At 42.1% G+C, this 19,760-nt stretch overlaps 2 non-coding genes across 2 annotated transcripts; one reads left to right on the forward strand and one right to left on the reverse strand.

Annotated features, from left to right (window-relative positions):
• Window positions 1-16,347: 16,347 nt before the first annotated feature.
• Window positions 16,348-16,419, reverse strand: TRNAW-CCA (transfer RNA tryptophan (anticodon CCA)). Its single transcript has one exon. It is a non-coding gene; the product is annotated as a tRNA-Trp (tRNA).
• A 577-nt stretch (window positions 16,420-16,996) lies between these two features.
• TRNAD-GUC (transfer RNA aspartic acid (anticodon GUC)) lies at window positions 16,997-17,068 on the forward strand. Its single transcript has one exon. It is a non-coding gene; the product is annotated as a tRNA-Asp (tRNA).
• Window positions 17,069-19,760: the final 2,692 nt, after the last annotated feature.

Genomic DNA, 19,760 nt, shown 5'->3' on the forward strand with positions numbered 1-19,760 from the left:
ACTTGGGTTGCCCGTAAGGCCATTTGTTTCCCTCCAGAGGCTTCGGAGGCTTCCCTGAAGCCTCTGGAGGAAGAAAAACAGGCCTCTGGGCAACCCGGAAGTCCATTCCTGAACTTCTGGGTTGTCCATAAGGCCATTTTTCTTCCTCTGGAGGCTTCAGTGAAGCCTCCTGAAGCCTTCGGGGGGCAAAGAACAGCCCAACACACAAACCAGAAGTTTGGGAATTGACTTCCAGGTTGCCCGTAAGGCTGTTTTTCTCTGGAGTGAGAAAACCGGTCGAAAATGAAGGCCAAAATCAGTTGGCCAGCGCATGCATGCACCCTGGACCTGACGGCAATTCCTCACGTGCCCTAAGAAATGGCTCCACGTGCCACAGGTTTGCCATCATGGGTATAGGGTTTCCTGCCTGAGCAGGGGGTTGGACTAGAAGGCCTCCAAGGTCTCTTCCAACTCTGTTATTCTAATCATCTATTCTGCTAATACCTTGAAACTGGAAGCACAGTGGCAATCAATGCAACTCAGAGTAGAGGAATATAGAGGAATATCAATCGAGCCCACATAATTTGCTTGCACTGCTGCATTTTGAATCAGTTTCAGCTTCTGCATGTTCTACAAGGACAGCCTCATGTAAAGTGCATTGCAGTGCTCCATTTGGGAGATGACTTAAGGCAGTGTTTTTCAACCTTTTTTGTGCAAAGGCACACTTTTTTCATGAAAAAATTCACGAGGCACACCACCATTAGAAAATGTTAAAAAAATTTAACTCTGTGCCTATATTGACTATATATAAAGTAATTCTAGGCCCTAGAAGACAGAAAGAAGGACCCAAGCAGTGGGGGGGGGAGGGGAGGGTCCCCTGCCCGGTCAGCTTGGAAGGATCTTTCCCTGCCCAGTGAAGGTTTTTTTTTTTTTTTTTTAATTGTAAATGTTTTATTCATTTTCATTTTCAATTTTGTACATTCACTTATATACTGGATATTGGTAATAATAATATTATAATCGTAAGAAAAACAAAAAACAAACAAACAAACAAACAAAAAAAAAAAACACCCCCAACCGAAACGCAACTCATAAACCCAACCTATCACTTTCACACATCCCTTCTTCTCCCCCTCCAACTTTCCTTTCTCCCTTCAACAATCACCCCTCCTACTTCCCTTTCCCCTCCTATCTTCCTTTCTCGCCTTTCTCACCCTCCTTCCCCTCTCATCCTCCTTACATTCCCCTCTTCCTCCCTCCTTACTTCTCCCTCTTCTTTTCCTCTACTTCTCACTATTTCTCTATTCCTTACACCCAGAAAAAAAAAAAAAGGGAAAGAAAAAAGCAATAAGAAAAAAAAAGAGAAAAATAAAAAGAAAAGATAAGGAACAGCAGTATACAAGTGTATTCTTCTATATATTGAAGCTATATCTCCACCCACCCACCCACCCCCAATGAACCCCCCTCCCTAACCCCCTCCGACTTCCCAGGTCACACGCCCGGCACAGTTCAGTACCATTCACCTTCAAAGTATCTTATTAACAATAATAATGAAAATAAAATAAAAAGAACACTCCGAAAAAGAAAACAAAAACAAAAAAGTAAATAAAGTAAAATTAAAAACTCTTTTGCATTATGCTCAGCCTCCCATCGTTCTTCAAATTTTAAACAGTATAAATCATTCCATTTATATTTTGTCCTCGTCCCTTAGTTCTTTGATATTTACCCCCATCTTCCTGTAGAATCTCCAGATAGTCTTTCTTAAGCTTATATTCAAATATTAGTTTATACAAAAATCAATTTGTCTTCATATTTTCGCTGCTCATCTTCCTATCCTTCGTTTCACGTCTCCATTCCTCCCAAGCCCAGATTGCATAAGATTAGGATCTCGCTCTTCACTTTAAAATCCTGAGCTTTTTATATTATACTTCAGACTTGTAGATTCATAAAACATATGCCCAAAATTCATACCAGTTCGTTCAATCCCAAGATTCCTTCATCAATATCTCACTCCACCTTCCTTTCTGCTCCACACTCCATTCACCCCAAACCGCAATTCAAATAAATCTTAGTCCCCGCTTTCCTCACAGAAAACACTTCGTGCGCAGTTCGGATTTAAACTCAAATAAATCTTGTAAAAGTCCCGTATCAATACACAGCTTTACCATTTCATACCAAACAGAAATCCTAAAGTTTTAATCAGTCCAAAAGCTTAGAAAGTATTTTAAAAACATCGCTGGGTCTGTATTCTTTACTCTTCTGTCCTTCCGGAAAGAGAAGGCAACCCTCTGCCTTATAACCACGTGTCCCGCTGCTTTGAAGATATAACTGAATCCTCAGTTTCCGCTCTTCTGCCTCTCCAGTAGGGGGAGAGCAACTCCCTCCTTCTTGTAGTCAAATGAGTTGCTGCTTGTCTTTCCTTCACCTTGTTCTTCCGCATTTCCGGGTGAGTCAGGAAGCCCCGCCTTCAGAGTTTTATAATAAAAGTCCCGAGCTTCCGAAACAGAATTAATACGAAATCTTTGCTTTTCAAATGTAACTGTAATTCCAACTGGAGCCTCCCATTTATACTTTATTTGACGATTTCTGAGTTCTTGGGTTAAAAAAGTATAACTTCTCCTTGCATGGAGCATCTGAAGCGGAATATCTTTAAAGACGAACAAATCGTGGTTCTCAATTCGGAGCCTGCTTTTATAAAACTTTTGTAAAATCGCATTTCTAGATTCTCTTGTGAAAAAATATATAATTATGTCTCTTGGAAGCTGTCGTTGCTCCGCCACATGCGAATTCTGGCGATAGATTTTTCGAATATTCCAATCAAAATTAAGTCCTGGGCCTCCCACCAGTTGGCTGAAAGCTTCTACAAAAGTCTGTTTCAAACTCTCTCCTTTCCTTTCAGGCAATCCTCTAACTCGTATTGCAAACGCCTTTGTATTATAATTTATCATTGTAAGTTGTGTTTGATTGTTAATAATCTCTTGTTGTAAAGCTTGAATATTAGAAGACAAATCAAGATTAGCCCTCTCCAAAGATTCCAATTTCGTCTCCATTTCTTCAACATAATCTGTTAAAGTAGACGTGACTTCAAACACATTCGCATTCATCTGGGCAATTTTGGCATGTATTTTATCGCATAAATCCAACACAAATTCTTGAATTTCTTTTCTAAAGTCATTAATTATTTGGGAGAGAAGCTCCTGTGTCAAGAAATCTCCAGTAGATGGCGTAGGAGACAAAGGCAGCGATTTGGTAGCAAGTTCTTTATGCACAAGGGGGGAGGGTTTTTTTGCCTGTTTAGACTTGGGAGGCATTATAGATAAAATCTGAGAATAGACAGATAAACAGTGTCTTCAGCTGGCCAGTTCTCAATAAATTATTTGTGGACTTTGCTCATTAATGAGTAGCGGTCTCCGGGGAAATAAAGCCAGTTAATTACGTCATCAATCACCAACACAGTAAAAACGCCATTTTGTGTCCCAATTGCGCAGAGAAGTTCAAAGGAAAAACAAGGCTGGTGTTTAGATAGTTAAAAAAAAACACACACACATCACAGAGGTGTGACCCGCTCGTATTATCTTAAAAGCAATTTGTCATTGTCCTGAGTGCGGGGGAGGCTGTCTAGGGCTGCAAAAAGGCAGCTGTAAAGAAATGGCTGGAGATGAAAGCTCAGCTACGTTGGATCCATTCTCTGTTCGCAGCCCAAAAAAAAAAGAAGAGGGCTGTGAACTACGAATAAATCCTAACACCTGAGCTTCTGCCTGTCCCTTTCTGCCAGAAAGGGATGATATCTATTGATCTTAATTAGATATACAAACCAGATCTTTAAGAGGGGCTTCGTTGAGCTCCTCGGCGACAGGCTCCTCCCACAGGAAGCCCCTGCCCAGTGAAGGTTGAAGGGGCTGCAGGAAGGGCCAAAGTGACATCCACGAAGCTGATCACTCCAATCAGGGAAGGGGAGCGGCACCTTTGTCCCATCCTGAGAAAGCCCCTGGCAGCCCGGGCTGCCTCTGGGTTCCCCTCCTCCAGGGAAGGGAGCATTGGTGACGGGCAGGCGGCTGCCCGGGGCAGTCTTGGAGAGCGAAGGTGAGGACCTCCTTTGTCCAAACAGGGATCTCTCTTCCGCTACCCACACCGCCAGTGGTCAGCCTCTACCCCCCCCCCAGCCCGCTTCCCTCCCTTTCTTCGGGTCGGTAGTTGGCCGGCGTGGAGGAGAGAGCCAGCGGGGCGAGGAGACAGGAATCGCCTCCCCCGATGCGCCACAGAGTCCTGCCGACGAAAAGGTCAGCTGGCACGGGTCATCCTGCCGCTCATCCAGCCGAGAGCTGCCAGCGTCTGCTCCCTCTACCCGCCGAAGCCTAGTTGCTCGCCCTGCCCGGTAGGTGCCCGGCGCCTCCCGCTTGGCTTCGGAGCGGAGTCCTGGCGGGAAAGAGGGGCGGGGGCAGGAACCACTGCTTTCTGCGGGAGACGGTGCCAACGACCCAACTCGCCGAGCACTGTAACTGGCCGGAGATGGGCGAGCAGGCGGGCGGGGGCAGCTTCGTTTGTCCGCCGCCGGCCCGCAGCAAGCTTGGCTCCTGCTGCTTGTCTCCTGCGGGGGTGGCGCGACGCGGGGGCGTTTCTGCTCGGCCTCCTCCTGCGACTCTGCGGGCGAGGAAGAGGTCAGTGGATGCTCCCTGGGGAGGCGCTTTCGGGGCCAGCCAGTCAGACCCACCGCTATGGGCGCACGCATGGGACGTCAGTGACGTCCCTGCGTGCGCTACCTCCCGGCGGTCCCCGCGTTTTTAAAGTAAACGCGGGGCCGCAGGGACTTAATAGAGGCATCCCTGTGTCCCGAAAGCAACTTTCAGGATACAGAGATGTCCCGAGGCAAAAACACCCGGCGGGTGTTTTTCCCACGGCACACCTTACACTATGTCACAGCACACTAGTGTGCCGCGGCACAGTGGTTGAAAAACACTGACTTAAGGCATGAGTGCCTGTTTTGTTTTAAAATGATTGGATTGTGATAAGATAAATATTTCCTTTGAGGTAAATTCAAATCCTGATAATGTGTCCAGGTTTTTTTTCTTGACAATAATATAGAGATGGTTTGCCATTTAGTTCTCAATCTAGTTTACAAACATGAAATTTTGATGTTGCATTCTAGTACTAACCAGATCCCAGCTGTGGATCTTGGCAGTCTGAAATCAACCAAGGTCTGCAAAATGATTTCTCTTACTAATTACTTTGCTCTTAGAAGTTGGAGGAAGGAAGAAGATCATCCACTCTATTAATTTATAGAGTGGACAATTTATAAAATTGTCAAAAAAGTGATGGAAGCCCACAGTTTGGGAAAAAGTAACTCCAAAGTTGAGAGCCAGTTTGGTGTGGTGTTAAACAGAAGAAAAAAAAAACCTATGACTTTCAGTTCAGCCTTTGGCACAAAGTCAGCAGCGTGACTGGGCAGTTACTCTCTCTTATCTCTACCAAAAAACTGGCAAACCAGTTTAAAAAAAATATTGCCAGGAAGGGACCAATCCAGGCCAGTAGTCAAGACTGACTCCAAAGCAACACCCCACCCACCCCCGCAATTATAGCTGTTAAAAGAAACTAAAACAATATGGTTAGATACATATTTTCAATTTCAAAATATATCCTTTAACGAAGTAATATGAGTAATAGGATGCTATGGCAGGAGAAGCTAATGGGGATAGGAACTTAAGGCTAAGAGGGAGGGAGGAATAATAACAGCACAATTGCAAATAGTTATAATGAAAATAAGTTAGATATTAGAAAAAGAATCAAACATGCCTTTATAAAAAGTGTGAAGATCTGAAAATCTATTCATATATATGAATAGAAAGAGGAATCAATATACCAGGGAAGTGTGAACAGATAACCTGAAATTATAAAAATAGTTTCAGAAAAGTTAAACTCAAAGGAAAAACAGAGCTCAGTTCCGGTTTTGGTTCAGTGTTTATAAGGAAGAAGTTTATTGCACAAAGCAGCTGTGAAGAACACATAAAAAGGTAGGAATGGAATTTGTATCTAATTGAAAAATGGCCTGGGAATACTTTTGTATTCTGAATGAGTTTAAGTTTCCAGAGTCTGTTTAGGAAGTAATAATTATTTGATGCTTTGTATCTGATGCTTTGGAATAAGACTCCATTACAGCACCCTTCCCCAGTGTGTTATCTTTCAGCTAGATTACTTATTACCACAAAACAACTTCTTTCTCTAAGTAGAGGAATTTGTATTTTTCCCCACTTTATGTCTAGAAATAAAAAGATGCCAGTTAATCTACCTGTAGGAAGTTAAAACCCACCCCTCCCCTAGAAAAATGAAATATTTTAAGAAATATTAAAAGGGCAGAATATTTCCCCTAAAAAAGAGAAGTAGAAACTCAGAGAGGCAGAAACTCACCCCCCACCTTTGTCACTGGGCCATTAAGGCCTGAGCCAGAGAAACATGTTTTAGGCAGGAAACAGACTCACTTAATTGCTTCCCCCTCTCTCGTCAACCATTAAGGCCTGAAGCAGCCTATTCTACATAGCCAAGATCTACCCCATCTCATTGCCCTTCATTGCACCACCCACCAAGTTTCAACCAAACTTAGCACACAACCTACAAAGCTATGACCTCTGACAGCAACCAATCAGGACTCTTCCTGTGCCCCAGGAAGTTCAAAGTCCAGGAGAAGGCATAAAACCAAGGCACTTGCAGCATCTCTGCTCTTTTTTGCTCAGGAACTGAAGCCATGTGGTTCTGCTCAGGAGCTCAAGCCAGGTGATCCTGCCTACCATTAAACCATCTTTCCAAGCAGCCTCCATGCTTCCAGTGTCTTTTTCCCCACGTGGAACTGAACCCAAATGGACATTTCTTCCAATATACCTATTTCACTTAGGCCATTATATTTATTTATTTAATTAGCATATGGCATATTATACATGGACTAGCAATATATATTAACATTTCAACTAAATTAGTAGAACACAATAAAATATAAATGTTAGGTTTAGGGTTATCACTTAAGGGTATACTCACTTTTGTTGCCAGCAGTTTAGACATTAATGGCTGGGTGTTGTGTTATTTTGAGGGAACAGCACATTTACAGTTATACAAGCTGTATATTCACTACTTTACATTGTAGCCAAGTGTCGTCTCTTCAGCTGTCACATGAAAAGATATACTTAAATATTTATAAAATGTGAGGGGTGTACTCACTTCTGTGATATACTGTAGCATCTTTATTAAATATCAGCAAAGATCAAATAGTTGAATTATAAAAAGGGAAAAGGCATGCAAAAGGGGAAAAGGAGCATGAACAAGCAAGAGATAAATGGGCATATAATTTATCCGTATTATCTATTATTTAGGGTACTATACAGAATTTTCCAGAGCTACTGGAAAAAACATAGCAATTAGGATGGATGCCGCAACAGAGTTATCAGCCTTTAGTTACTCCAGCTTTAGCCCGTTTATGTTAAGGTGACCAGACGTCCCGCTTTTGGCGGGACAGTCACGATTTCTAACAATTTGTCCCGCGTCCTGCGGCGTTTTAAAAAAAGTCCCGATTTTGGCTTCATGTTGAATGTGCAGTGGATTTGCTTAAAAAATCCTAACCAGGGCAATACAAAAGACACTCTGTCTAACCCCTCTCTATGTCTCAGTACTTTCATTGAAGATATTAATGTTAAAGCAAGAAAACGGACCCCCCCGCGTCCATGTTACTTCTTTTTATAAGAAAAGATGATCCAGTACCATAGAGCTGCAGGAAATACTTTGGCTAGAGAAGTAGCGACTGTCCTTTCCTGGAGGGGAGGGGCACAGAGGTTGGAGGTCGGCTTGTGTGGGAAAAATGGTGGCAAGGTTTCTTTGAAAAATATTTCCCTGGGACTAATTTCACCATTTTAATTTGCTCAGTTCTTTGTATTAACATCTACATCATTCTGGATTGACTTGGAGTGCTTCTTAAAGGCAAGCACAGAGAAAGAGTCACTGAAATGTATCATTTTAAAGGTCAGAAAGAACAGCAAAACCTTCTCAGAGTCAAAATTATAGCATAAGGAAAGAAGAAGAAACTTTTCCAAATCTTTGATGGAAATGGCACCAAACTGAGCAGTAAAAGGCACTGAAATGGAGCTGGGCACTGCACAAAGTTGTTCAGGTGTTCTTTTCAGCATGGAGGTGGGGGGGGGAACCCTGGTCCTTTCATTCCCCATAGCAACTGATGAAAGGCACAGGAAAAAGGGGGCATTTTCCTTCTGCCTTTCCCTCTTGCTAAATATTTTTAAAGAAAAGTTTAGAGTTTTAAAATGGATGTAAAAAAAGGGTTTTTCCTTTTTAATATAAATGATGATAGTCTATAAAGATTAATATGTGTGAACAGAATTATATCACAGCAAGATGAAAAGTAGGGATGTTTAAATTGATTGCTTTATTCAAAGAAAAGAACATATCTTTTTTAGTTTCCATGTGGAAACCATTTTTAAATTTTGTGCTTGCAGTGGAAAAAATGAAATTGTGATTTTGGTTTTCCCGATTAGATAGTTTGTTGTTATAGAATTGGGCGTGACCCGTCAAAACCGCGGTCCACAAAAGCGCACTCGACGAAAGCACGTATGTGACGTCATCACAGCGCGATGAAAAAAATTAAAAATTGAAATAAAAATAAAATTAAAGCAAGCCGATTCACATAAAGGTAAGGGTTAGGGTTAGGGTTAGGTTAAGGGTTAGGGTTAGGTTTAGAGCGTTAGCGTTAGGTTTAGCGTTAGGTTAAGGGTTAGCGTTAGGTTTAGCGTTAGGTTAAGGGTTAGGTTTAGGGTTAGGTTAAGGGTTAGGTTAAGGGTTAGGGTTAGGTTTGGGGGGTTAGGGTAAGGTTTTCGCTTAAATTTTACATTTATCGATCACAGCGCGATGTTTTCGTCGCGCTGTGATGATGTCACATACGCGCTTTCGTCGAGCGTGCTTTTGTCTACCGCGGTTTTGTGGTGGAACCAGAATTGGGTAGTATATATTATTGTGTAAAAGTAAAAAGTTGAGGTTGTAATGTTATTATCTTATACTGTGCTAAAAAAGAGTCAGAAGTCAATGCCTCCCCCCTTTTCCTCTTCTACCACACACTTTCTCCTTTTTCCACTCTTAATTTCCCCTTATTTTCATTTTTTTGTCTTTTATATTCTGATAAAGTAATAAAAATAATTAAGCAGGTGAGAAAGATGAAAAGTAAATGTGATTAAAGTTTACTTTTCATCTTCCTCCACCATCCATGCCTTTCCCTCTCACTTTGGCCTTTTCTAGTGGAGCAAAAATAATATTTCTGTCAAAGCTTCCTTCCCAGGGGAGAACTCCCAGAATGCCAAGAAAGCCAATCCAAAAAAGAAAGACCCTATCCCAGAAATCTTGCTTCAAGCCGAATTTCCCCCCATTTCCCTCATTACACTAAAAAAAAACCTCTTCCGTGTCTTCCTACTAAATGAGAGCGTAGTGTAGTGGTAAAAGGGCTGGCCTACACACCAAAGGAAAATGAGTTCGAGTCCTGCTTTTGGGCCAGTCGTTCTCTCTCAGCCCAACCCACCTCACAGGGTTGTTGTTATGTGGAAAATATTAAAAGGAAGATTAGGTATGTTTTGCGCCTTTCAGTTATTTGTAAAAATAAGACAGGTGAGATAAAAATCTAATAAATAATAAAAATAAAAATAAATGAACTGTAGACCATTTATTCTATCAGAACATCTTATTCCTAATCAATTCAATTGGATTATTCCTACATGAGGATTGAAGGTAGCATTAACTAAAAAGTCCCGATTTTTTTAAAATTTTTTTAATCAAGACACCCTAAACAGGGCAGCTGGACAGTTATCTGCGGATGCGATGAGAGCGGAATAATGTTGCAGTTTTGCCACTTTTATCGCCACTAAGTAGGAATTAATATGAATCCTTACTAGTGTTCAATCAGATTTGGACTGGCTGGCCCTCCAACTACTCTCTAGGCGTCTTTTCCAGCGTTTCATCTCCCGGAGCTCCTCGGTAAACCAGGGAGCTACCCGGGATCGACACCGGGTCAGAGGCACAACACGATCCAAAGCCCCAGTGGCTGCCCTATGCCAGGCTTCCACTAGGGCTTCGGTTGAGTTGTGAGCAAGGGATTCAGGAAAAGTCCCAAGCTCCATCAGGAACCTTTCAGGGTCCATCAGGCGCCTGGGGCGGAACTATCTAGTCGGTTCTACCTCCCTGCGGTGAGGGGTAGCAGTATGGAAGTCAAGCCTGATGAGGAAATGATCCGACCATGACAAGGGTTGAATAGAAATATGCCCTAAATCTACATCATTCATCCACTGCCCAGAGACAAAAATCAGGTCGAACGTGCGTCCCACATTATGGGTGGGGTCTTGAATTAACTGAGTTAGGTCCATAGCCGTCATGGAAGCCATGAACTCCTGAGCTGACTCAGATGTCTTGCCAATGGAAGGCAGATTGAAATCCCCCAGGATCATAAGCTTGGGGAAATCAACCGCCAATCCAGCTAACACATTCAGCAGCTCTGGCAGGGTTGATGAAACGTAGCAGGGAGACAGGTACGTAACAAAAAGGCCCATCTGAACTCCAAGGCCCCATTTCACAAAAAGGGACCCACACCCACCTATCTGAGGCACAGTGACCTCCTGAGGTCTGAGACTTTCCCTAATAACCACTGCCACCCCCCCCCACCCCTGCCCTGGGCTCTCAGCTGGTGAAATGCCTGGAAGCCTGGTGGGCATAATTCACTAAGGGGAACACCCCCCCTCATGGCCCAACCAGGTCTCCGCAATGCACGCCAGGTCCGCTGCACCCTCTTGTATGAGATCGTAAATGAGGGGAGCCTTATGTACCACGGACCTGGCGTTAAGCGAGACCAGGGTCCTGTAATCCCGAGCACCCAGGGGTGTGAGAAGGGTGATGAGGGTCGGAACGCCCGATCGCTCTTAAACAGCGGACCCGCGTCCCCCGAACATAATTTGGTCCTTGGCCCCCACCATATCTGCCTCTCCCACAAAGAGTAGAGATGGTGGACCCCCCAATGGAATGGCTTAATGTCTCCCCTGGAATCCCAACCCTTCCCAGCACTCCCGACCCGCACCCCTTAGTTAGCTCTGGCCTGTGCCCTGGCAGATTCCCCCCCAAGCCTGTCTGAGCAATCCGTATCAACCCCCGCGCCCTCCCCTTAAAATTTGATTTAAAAACCCCTTTAAAGTAGTTATGAATATTTTTTTCATCTATCTTCCTCTTTAGGGACATATAATAATTCTCTTCTTTCCAAATTTTACCCTTCTAATCATCAATTCTATAAATTACCAGTTCACATTTTTCCACTTTCTCCAAAAATCCATAAAGGGTTTCCAGTCACTAATAAATATAAGTAAATGATACTTTTAATGTAATCTACCAGATTCCCTGCATGGATTGCCCCGTGACTATGTAGGACAGATGGGGAGCCAGCTAACCATCAGATTGCAAGAACACAAGTGAGTGATCAGAAAACCCAAACTTGCTGGTAGCCTCACATTGCAATGAACAAGGGCAAACATTCAATTTTGCAGCTATAAAGATAGTTGGACATGCAGATACAAAGATAGCCATAGAAATGATTGAAGCTGGGAAACGGGTCCCTTGTCAGTCAAAAGGAGTGCTGATTTACCACAAGCTTATTAGGTACTTAGGGGTCGAGAACTTGGCAGCATAAGGAAACAATGGCCAATCGGAACCACATAAATATGACACATAGTAGAGTCCAAAGCACATATTTTGGCAGAGAGAAATTTCCTGAGGATGGACTCCAGCTTGAGTCCGAAAGCTCAGAAGACTAAACCTCTGGTCCCGGTGACTGACCCAGATTGGATCTTGCACCTAACAAATGTACCTATTGTCTTCTGCCTAATAAAACAAATCAAACTTTCTACTTGGCAGTCCAGATGTACTCACAGATGCTAAGTTCCGTATTGGTTTGGAGGTTGGGAGTGGAAGGCACTCTATTGCGGTGGTTGTCCTAGTTCTGAGTGGTTGGTCTCAATTAGTATTGACAGATCATGCCCACAGCATGGCTTACTATAATGTCCTGTAAATGAGGCTGTCAGCATTCCAAATATCATGCAGAATTAAATCGGAGTCCAAGGCAAAACTATGCTTAAGGTTCCAATTTAATAAGACAGACATGCTGGCACATAGCTGTGGAATTCCAATACTGGAAATGACATCAGAATTCTACCCAGTTAAAAGTTCATGATCTTGTCCCCACACCCACAATCCATCACACGGTCCAAACTTCTTCCACACTGGCGTCTCCACCCAGCTGCTTCCGGTCAGGTGTGAAAGTGCAGAGACAAAGGATGAACTTGGCTTCTAGTAAAGAATGAAAATAATACATTCCACAATCCTACTCCTTCTATTGCCCCCTCCCATCGACTATACTTAAAGAAAAAGCATAATGAAATAAGAGAAAGTGTGGCAGGCCAAAATTCTAAAAGGAATATAAATGCAGGCCTGACAGAGGCTTTCTGTGAAGACTGCCTGGAACCTATAATTGGTGTAAAATGCAAAAAAACAACAACACAACAATTGGTCCTTTGCATTGCACTCATGTTACCACTGCTTGGTGAGCTGTATTAATATTCAGTACTATAGACTTCCAACTGCAGTTTTAGATGCTGATTGCATCTAATTATCTAATGGACCACCTAGCGTCAATTGTTTCTACTTGTCTCATACATTAAAGTAGAGTGGAGACATTCCAGATCTCTTCATTAAATGTTGTTATTTTCTGTGGAATCGAGGAAGCATGCTTACTCTTTTGTAACTCCTGTCCTCTGGAAAAGCATGCTCCCAGAGGTAGAGAGGGTTCCTACTCTCCTAGAGTTTGAGAGAACTGTTTTTAAGACCTGTTTTTGTTCCAAGGCCTGCAATTACTGTGGTATTGGTAGGAGCCCAGTCTTATTTTTGTAGTGTTTATTGTTCTAATTGTTTATGTCAGGGTTACATGCATATGTGGGTTTTAATTTTTGTATTTACTATTTTTGGGGGGGATTTTCTAAGCCACACAGTTTTCTGGAGTGGGTAGTCATAATAAATCTAATACATTTGTAGGAAATGACCAGGCTGAGTCCTAGGATGGGGTCAGATGTTTCAGGTGGCCATCAGAGTGGTCCTTCTACAAGAAAGTAGTGATGCCTGTTGCCCTGCATTTTCTTCTCAAGCTTTGACCATGCCACAACAGAATTATTTTTAACAAGGAGCTCTTGTCAGTAAAATCCGCATTCTAACAAGGGAGACACTTTCTGGAAGGCGCACGTTTTCTGATAGACCCTAAGACCATAAGAATTTACATATCTTGTAACAGGCCAACTTGCTTTCGCCCAGACAAATTAAATGGAGCCAATTCTCCTCATGCTTTGATTTTACATCCAATATATCCCAGATACGAAGAACTTGATACTCTTTTTCAGAAGCCAGAGGTTTTTTCAAGCCCAACATGCTCCACTAGCAACCACAATTTTACAAGATTCTTATTTCTGGCGACCACCATATCCACCACACTCTGAGAGGTTGAGGGCAACCCAGCTGCACCAGGACTTGACCAGCAGAATTATGGCAAAGCAAGTTCTGGACCACTTCTCCTGGGCCCGGATGGATTACCTTAAGGAAGCCTCGTCAGGTTCTGTATCCCTGTTCCAGTGGAGGGTTGTAGGTGGTATGCCCCGGTACACGCATACTGGTGCCTACCAGAAGCAGCAGCCATCGTACCGGAATGGTGCTTTGGAGGGCCCGCCTGATTGCCCTCTTTCCTTACCTTTATTTGAAGGAAATAGGCCATCTGCTCATGTGCGTGCAGCGTACGGAACCTGCGCGATGCTCTGCCGAGCAGTTGGAGCGTTGCAGCAGTGGGTGCACATGCATACACAGTGAGCATGTCCGTGGTGCACGCCCGGCTCCCGTTGCAGCGTACCGGTTGCAACAGGATCAGAAACCCACTACTGTCCTGGTCATTATCGAGAGAGAAGCCTTGAAGTACAAGGATTCATTAGTGGTCCTCCCCCTTTGCAGAGAAGAAAGTTTGCAGTTTTGCCACAACAACCAAACAGAAGGGCTTAGGAGAGCGTTCAACTTCTGCACAGAATATTAAGAACCTTTGGCAGCCTAAGATGGCAGCAGACTTCAAGGTCTATGTGGCATCTTGCCACAAATGAAGAAGGGCCAAGTCCCTCCATCGGAAGCTGGCAGGCCTCTTATAGCCACTTCCCCTCACACCTACCCTGTGGCATACAATCTCTCTGGATTTCATTACTGATTTAACTCACCATTCCTTTCCAAGACCTCACAGTCATTTTTGCCGAGATAGATAAGGAATTTAAAATATTTTATAAATATAAAAAGCATACTATGTTGTTAAGGTGAAAGCAATATACTTTAACTTTACTCCTAAGTGATATGTGGGTATCCAATCCATACACTAACTTGCTAAGCAAAATGAACATCAGTGTACCACTGATGATTTTTCAAACCACATAGTCTTTCATTTCAATTAAGCTAAACATCTGTTTTCCTTTTTATCCTATATATGTTTAATTAGAAAAAGATAATTAAGAACTATATTGTAAGTGAAGGAATATCTAGAATCTACTGTGATTTGATATTACCCAAGATAATATCTACAACCATTTTAATTATGCTAGTCCACCCAAAGTGAATCAAGTCAAATGTTTAATTAAAATTCTTACATAATTATAATAATGATCCCAATGAGTTTAGACATACATGCCAGAGTTTAGAGCCACTACTCAGGTAGTTCAGAAGCTAGTTGGAGTATGAGGTAGTATCATCCTTCACAATGCTTTTCTTGAGAATGAATTACTCTGAGCTTTCTGAAACCTAGAGTAGACCTATGGTTTCTCCAGCAGCGTAACCTCTGGAACAGATCTTTAGATGGTATACAATTGTACAATTGTACATAATATAGCCATTTAACTGAATGTGCAAATTCTCAACAAATATGGATGTATTACAAAATATGGGCTACAGATCTATACAGAGATTCTTATGAAGTTCAAAATAAGACACATTAAAAATAAAATAAGACTATACAAAATAATAAATTGTTAAAATTGGTGCTAGCTAGGTTTCTCCAGGCTCCAATTTTACAGTCAGTAAAATAGAATTTGTCTATGATCAAGGAAACTAAATCATATTGATCTGAAAGCAACAACTGTACATAACAAAATCAGAACTACCCCCAGGTGTTTTACCAAGTAAGAAGTTATAAGATGGGTCTTTAGAATCTCTATAGTGTAAATTATAAGAGAATATCAGCTGTAATTTCAATAGCCCCTTAACTGCAGAAGCATAGTCTTAGCTTATAAGGAGTCTTTCTATATTACCCTTCCAAAACTGCTATGGGGAGAATGTTGAAAAAATTCTGGTGTAAGATTTCACAGCTGCTATGCATTAGGGTTCAGGGTTTGGTGACTATGTCATTTCATTATATTTAATTATTTAATTTTATTTATTAAATTATACATTTTATTAAATAAAATTTGAAATTTGAAACCTGATACTACCATTTCCTCATTCGGGAGAAAACTAATTTGGCATGATATAATGCTCTTGTTGGGCAATCTTCCAGGGTTCCAGAACAGATTTTCTGATATTTTGCCAGCAACTACAGCTGGCATCTTCAGAGACAAAGATGCCAGCCACATTGCCAATGAAATGGCAGGCTCCCTTGGCAAGGATCTATACGTGAGAACATGTGCATTGAATGCTGCCATAGGCATCCTTAGTACAGAGTCTCTGTTCATTTAGTGACACTATTAAATTACAATAGCACTGAAAGAAATGACTTACGACTGTTTTTCACACTTACGACCTGTGCAGCATCTTCATGGGCACATGATCAAAATTCAGATGCTTGGCAAGTGACTCATATTTATGACGGTTGCAGTGTCCTGGGGCCATGTGAACACCTTTTGCGAACTGCTGACAAGCAAAGTCAATGGGGAAGCCAGATTCACTTAACAAGCATGTTACTAACTTAACCACTGCAGTGATTCACTTAACAACTGTGGCAATAAAGATCGTAAAATGGGACAAAAGCCCAAGTGTCTCACTTAGCAACAGAAATGTTGGGCTCAATTGTGGTCATAAGTTGAGGACTATTTGTATGGTCCACTCTCAAATCCCAGTCATTTTTTTTCTACTTTAAGAAAAGGGAGGTGTGGTACTGGCAACTAGGGAAATATGGTGTAAAATCTATATGAAGGTGATACTTTTATTCGATTAATTATCATTAACGATGAACTCTCTTCACGAAGGAAAGAAACGTTCGGCTATCAAGAATTTTAAACAAACGGGCTAAAAAGCTGACCCCGACGTGATTCGAACACGCAGCCTTCTGATCTGGAGTCAGACGCGCTACCGTTGCGCCACGAGGTCCTGCGGATTTGCACTAGGCAAAGCTGTACAACTGCCTGAACATTAGTTCTTCGTGTTTCAAAGCAAAGTTATCTAACCGTTTACGAGAGCAGAGTACACGAAAAAGAGAAACTTGGTCAGTCTCATAATTACACAGGAATATCTATTCCGATATTCCGAATTTTCCCCTCAGGACCAGGTGACTCGCTGGCTTCGAAAAGCACGCAGGGTAAACAATTATGGAAGGCTTCTTCTCCCTACTTTCGCTGCTAACAAACCACCTATTTTATTTACCTTTCTGTTCCTTTCCTTATTTGCTTGGTTTCTTGAATTCAAGCAGCCTTTTTAGAAAGCGATCACATTTCTACGCGTCGTCCATTTGCTTGGCAGGGTAGTAGCCTTTTAACCCAACAGTTACCCCAGCACGGCTTCGACTGCTAATAATTGGTTAGACTCTCGCTTTGTTTGTATCCAACTTCTTATGGGGTTTCTAACGAAGCGTGGCTGGAAAATTTATATAAAATTTGGCCACCTCAGATTAGAACCCGACCTTTAAAAGCGATATGGGTGGGGGGAAAAAAGGCCAAAGCTATCCACCTCCTCGTTAGTATAGTGGTAAGTATCCCCGCCTGTCACGCGGGAGACCGGGGTTCGATTCCCCGACGGGGAGAATGGACATTTTTTTTGTGTCTTATTTTCTATTAATTTACGAGCTGATTGCCATGATTTTAAATCCTTTACTGCCAGTTAAATGTGAGGGGGCAACTTAAATTCAAGTCTCTTTTTTTACAGCCAGGGCTTACTATGACTTTTTGCTTTTTTCTCTATTGTGTCCATGGTGCTGCAATGGTCATGCCGATGTTAATCAAAATCTAGATAAATTTTCCCAATTTAGTATTCTCCAGTTGTGTTGGATTTCAATTCCCAGTAAAACAGCAGCCCATTGTCTCACATCCTGGCTGGAGAAGTCTGGGAGCTGAAGTCCACATACCTGAAAGTTTCCAAAATTGAGAAACCCTGGTGTAATGGCAGAGTCCTTCACTGCTGTTTCTTTTACTGTCAATTGTTGATCTTAAAAGGCAGAAGTTACTCACTTCTCTTCCCCCATTGTCAGTTCTAAGGCCAGTTGCTGGGTTTGTTACTAATTACATCTTCTTTACATTTGGTCTTAGTTCCATGCTTTTTCATTGTGTTTTTCATGAGTTTTATTATCATATCCTTTTTCAACTATCATAATATCAGTAGAGTATTTTATTGATGTCTATTCCAGCAATTTCAACACAATGCTCATCTCCTGCCAGGCGAAGTTTCTTCAATATATATTTGGCACATGCTTAATAAATAGAGAATATATAGCCCTGTCTCACACATTTGCTGATCTAGAGAAGTCTGTTTTACTATTTTCCATCCAGAATATAGCACCTTGTCCTATACAGGTGGTCCTTGACTTATGGTTGAAGTTATGACAGACCTTCCCAAGAGCTAATTATTATGGCTATTGTGTAGAGGGCTTCAGTAGGCAAGAACAGACCAGCATAGATACAACAGTAGTTATTGACTCAAAACTGGAACTGAGGAACTGCAGGCAAATCCCTGTAATTTATATTCTGTTTTATACCTTAACCAATCATAATACTTAAAAAAGCCTGCCCAAATATGAATGTTCTAAGTTCCCCTCCAAAACAGTTGAAGTTAATAGGGTTGTTGAAAGGTTAGTTTCACTTTAGCAGGGCTTAGCACAACTTATATCTTCAAAACATAACAATGGCCTTACATAACTTATGGCCTCTGTATTGCTCCTCTGCTTGTTCACCATTCTGACCAACTACAGGGATTCTGCAGTGCCCCCCCCTCCCATCTTCCTCCTCCAACCCACCAAGTACCCGCAGACCTTTGGCCTGTTCCCAACCCAGCCACTCAGCCAGCTCCAGGACCCAGCAGCAGCCTTATATGCAGGTTCCTTTTTCAAGGAGCTCCCTTTTTAAGGAGACCCCAGAATCACACGTGGTTGCCATGAGGAAGCCTCTGTAGGAAAGCTGAGCATCACATAACATAAGTGGGCACCTCTCTGCAAAACACAGGAAGGTAAGTTTCTAGGCAGTGGATGTGACCAAGGAACAGGCAGAGTCCTTCAAGTTCCTGGTTGGCTTCTGCTGCTGATTTTAGGCTTCCTTGGGTGGCTGAGTGGCTGGGTGGGAAGCAAACCCAGGCCTATGGGGACCTGATTAGGGAGGGACCGGGCCCACGGCTGCTTCCCCTGAGGGGTGGGAAGCAGAGCACGTAGTGTCTCGAGGTTGTGGGAGGCCTTGGGCAGCCTAGGACAGACCAGTGTGGACCTGTGCTAGGCCTCTCAGGGTCTTCTCAACTACTGAGGCACACTTAATGACCTGTGCCATTGTATAGTGGTCACATCATTAATCTCACTTAACAACAACTATGACTTGGAACTACAATGGGCAGACTCCATTACTGTAACTTTAGGGCTATCTGTATATAAGATTTGGATGAGGACAATGAAATGTACTAGGATTTCCATTTCCCATAATTTGACATGAATGATATAATCAAAGGCCTTTATGTAGTCAATGAAGAACACACAGAGTTCTTTTTGGTATTCTGTGGCCTTCTCTATTTTTCAGCATACATCAGTATTAATTACTTCTTGTTTCTCAGCCTTCATGAAAAGGGGCTAAAGCATTTGGTCATTTCCTTTTCCATCTAAGGCTCTAATCTATATTGGATGTTTCTGAGCATTATTTTGCTACAATATGAAATTAAGGATATTGTACCGTAGTTTGCACAATCTTTTAAGTCTCTTTTCTTCGGCATTGATATATAGACTGATAGGTTTCAGTCTTTGGCCATTGTGTTTTTGTCCAAACTCCTTAAATGATTTTTCTTCTGTTGCTTGCAAGATTGTTATATGTATTCCATCAATCCAGTCTTTGGACTTGACCATAGCATTGCTCTAACTTCCTCTTGCAGCAATAGAGCCTCTTTCAAGTAGGGAATATTTTCTAAGTTACCTTGGATATTACCATCCCCGCTATATAGAATTTTATTCCTTCCATTTTTGTTAAAACTTCTTTGAATCAGTTACTGTCTGGCTTTTGATATCCTTTAATCTACCAGTTCAAAGTTGGAACTTTCTTTTGAGTTTGGAGATATTTTAGAAACCTTCCTTTGTTTTTCTGTGTCTCTTTCAATCTTCCTTTTATACATATCATTTTAATATTGTTCCTTGTCTCTTCTAACACCTTTCTGAAATTCTATGTTAAATTCCTTCATGACAGCTTTATTTTTCTTGGCTTTAGCTTCTATATTCATGGAAGTTTCAACTCTCTGTTCTAACATCCATCTTG

The sequence above is a fragment of the Thamnophis sirtalis genome, unplaced genomic scaffold (genome assembly GCF_051295495.1).
Source record: "Thamnophis sirtalis isolate CommonGarterSnake01/CBP01778 unplaced genomic scaffold, rThaSir2_p1.2 scaffold_9, whole genome shotgun sequence".
NCBI classification, from domain to species: domain Eukaryota; kingdom Metazoa; phylum Chordata; class Lepidosauria; order Squamata; family Natricidae; genus Thamnophis; species Thamnophis sirtalis.